This window comes from Pollachius pollachius (assembly GCF_949987615.1).
Source record: "Pollachius pollachius genome assembly, chromosome: 5".
Lineage (NCBI taxonomy): Eukaryota > Metazoa > Chordata > Actinopteri > Gadiformes > Gadidae > Pollachius > Pollachius pollachius.
The window spans coordinates 21,723,893-21,727,730 of NC_136938.1; positions in this window are offsets into that span (position 1 = coordinate 21,723,893).

The window sequence follows — 3,838 nt, forward strand, 5'->3', positions numbered from 1 at the left end:
TTTCTTGATTGTAAATCTCTCTCTCTCTCTCTCTCTCTCTCTCTCTCTCTCTCTCTCTCTCTCTCTCTCTCTCCTTTTCTACTGCTTTCAATACCCAGCCCAATATTGTACACCCAGGGGGGTCGTTATAATAACTGCCTCTCTCTCTCTCTTGCGTTCCCTCTATAATACCCCCTACCATTCCCTCACTCATATCTCTCATTATTGTCCTTTCTCAACAGGCAGCAAACACAATAAAAACACAAGTGTATAATTGTCTCACTAAGCCCTTCCTAGCCAGCTACCCCAGAAACCTAAAACACTTCATGCGCTATATTACGGAACTAACAGCCTCACGTTTGGGTCACAAAGGCAAATCACAGAAGTTGGATGTTACAGTTATTCGGCCTTAATGTGCTGTCAGGTAACACACCGTGTCACATTAGTTTATCTGAGTCGTAATTCTTCTTGGTATATTTTTCTGATGTCTTGTCCCCTCACTTGAATTTTTATTTACATTTTTGAGCCGTGAGCTCCTCTTGGACGTGCAAGACACAGGTTTCCTCTCCGATGACGGTAAATGTATTACTTGACTGAAACTGGGATGGTTCTTTTTGAGACAGGGTGGGGTCTCTCATGTCAAACTGAGGGGGTCTGAGGGTGGAGGGCCCCCCCGACATTCCTTGCCCAGATTCTCTAGACGGCTCACGTTGTCTTTTTGCACTGCTTGATAACCACTAGCATACACAAAATGAGAACAAAAAAAACAAGCCCGGTCACTGTTTTGGTCCTGTACTGTCCTGTGCTTAAAAACAGCTTTATACAACATATGACTTTATTCAATCTGAATGGTTAAGTGTGATGAATTGAGGGATGTCGGGAGATGAGCTCAGGTTCACCCATCGAACTTGGTTCCCATGATGTCATTCAAACCCCAGAAGTGGTTCAAATATCTGTGTTCTTTGTTTTTTTATGTTTTTTTTTTATCAGGGTGCCTCTCACCTTGCTTATTGAGCCTAACAGAAAAATAACGTAAAACAACCCTTCTAATGAATAAAAACAGCAGTTGAAGATACAAGAAGGGACATGCTTTACATCTGTGACTGAACTCACCAGTGGACAAGAGGAGCACTTTCTTTGTTTCTGTGGTTGTATGTTTGAGTGTGAGTGTTAGCGGGGATACTTTGTGGTTGAACTAAACCCAACAGACTAACTGACCGAAACCACTTGGTTGGAAACCACTGGTGTTTTCTGCCAGTCAAACTACTCCCAGAGGCAAAGCTGTATTCCCCCCATGCGCAAGCTGCTTGGGATAGCAGTAGAGATGGTAGTGATTCAATATGCTTTCAAATAAAAGAAAAAAGGGTAGGTAAATGAAAATGCCTTTAGTGATTCTTGTGTCTTTTAGTATAATGTATATAGATCTTATTAAAATAGGTTGGGGGTCTTGATAGATGCAAGCCCCCGGCCATGTTGGGGGACTTAAAGTCATAGCATCTCACACATCCCTTGGTAACCTTGCGTCGTTGATACGAGTGGACACGCCTCAGCATCATCATCGTCTTTGACAGAGATTATAACGTTTGTATGGATGAGAATATCATTTGACTTGTTAGTTTATGCTGCAATCATTTTTAGTTTTCTTTTAATATTGTGTGGTTCCTATTCCTCTCTGAACTTGATGACATTGTTAGCATTGATGTTTGTTTTTTTGATTTGTGTTGTTAACATTCCAATTAGGTTTGGGTTTTTTGCTTTAGGATTTTTTTTGTCTCTTTTTTTCTTTTGTTTTGTTTCGGTAGAAAATGGTAAGATTTTATACATGTATGTTGTTGTGTGTTCACCTCTTTTCTCTGAGTGTGTTAACAATTCATGCTGGTCATGTACACATTAAAAAAAAACTTGAAATACTGATGACCTATCCAGTCTTTCTTTTCATACAGATAGGGAACGTACGCAAAAGTCAGTTACGTTCAAAGGCAGGCATAATGATCCCATGTCTTCATTCAGGCCTAAGGGACCAAGATTACAACATCGCCAGTTCAAAAGTCCTACTTTTTTGCACACATGCACACATTCTGCCTCTGTTCCTGCTTCCTATGGTGAGGTCACAGTCTATATGCTCGGGCTTCCTGTCCCACGCGGGACTAGCATGAGAGAACAGGAAGAGTGGTGGCCGCTGTGTCTTGACTCCGCAGCTCCAGAGTTCAGCTGTGGCGAGCGGCTGTGCTCACTGAATAAACAGATTGGTCGCCACGCCGCTCTTTGATGGAACTCGTGTTTTTTCAGATGTGATATGAGATTCTCGGACAGTGGAACAAGAAACGGCTGAAACAGACAGTACACAGTACACACTTCGCCACACTAACATTAGGATGAAACTACAGGCACATTTCTCAGATAAGTGACAGGATGAATTGACTCAAATGGAGGAAATGGAGTCCAGAGAATACACTGATATTAATACACACCATCACTCAAGTGAGCCAGAAACACATAATTGTATTATGGCAAGATGTCAAAATGTATGAACTGTTTCATGTCATTCAGTTGAGTCCTAACTGACGTGCGCTGGGAAGTTTAGTCGGGGAAAAAGGATGGTGTGAGAGTTGGAAACGTATTCCAAAAAGGGAAGGTGCTATATTATTCAAACAAGCGGTGTAAAGAAGTGGGCGATTTCTACAGTTTTCTGACTTTATTCATTATTAACTTCCATGACGGTTCGAAAACATGACCTACTTTACTCTAACCTTTGATACATTTGAGGTTTGTGCAAAAAGAAGAAAGGGGCAGGAGGGGGTGGCATACCTCTTTGTAATTTGTACACAAACAAGTTTAATGGTGCGTGTTCATGTTTGTGTTTACATTATAGAAGAGTCTGTTAGCGTGCTGTCTGTGCTGTATAGCCTCGAGAAATGGTAATGCTGTAATGCCTACCTGCTGTTTACTGTGTGTCTGTCTGTGCGTGTGTTTGTTACAGCAGAGAGTCTGGGCCAGTACAGTACCTCATAAAATCCGCTCCAGTTACCACTAGTTACACCCCATAGAGAAGGATAACTACTTACAGTCCTCTCTTAGCTCTGAGGCAGAAAGAGAAGTGAACCTGTTAATGATTAGCAACTACAGTTAATAAAGAATTAGCAGACCATGGCTACAGCAGAGCGAAAACACACCTGCCACACCTAAACAACCCTGAATCATGGAAATGATTCCCGTGCTTATATAAACAGCAGGAGCCATGCTTCAAACTCACTTATGCTTCATGTGACCCATTTGTTGTGCGTATTCGTCTGCAACTTTTCGTCTTGGACATTTTCTCTGGTATACAAAGGCAATCTCAGAATTGGCTCCATAAAGCAAAGGGAATCCGATCAAGTCAATACGGTTGACAAGTCCATAAATTCACATTAGCTACAGCCTTAAATAACCTACCCTTGCAGGAAATAACCTATATATCCACACCCAACACAGCTTCCACAAGAGTATGATGTCAGTTGTTTGCTCGTTAAATTGAGGATTCATTTTTGCATAAACATAGAATTCTCTGAAGTTTCTTCACTTCTGTCTGTTTGCTACAGAGCAAACTTGGAGAGAAATTTTGACATAAAAAAAAGGAAAAACTCAATGAAGTCAGTTGTGCAAGCTACATTTCATTTTAAAGTACAGTAATGTTTAAATGAAGACCAGGTTTAAACTGGCATGGGATAAGTAGGCCCGTTGGCTGCTTCCCAGGACACAAGATGTAAACTCTCACTGTTTGTTAAATTTATAGTTCAACCTCAGCCGTTCCCATTGAAATCTCCAAAAAGATTACATGTACGACCATAACTTCACAATCTTTCATCTCCTGCCATTGGCC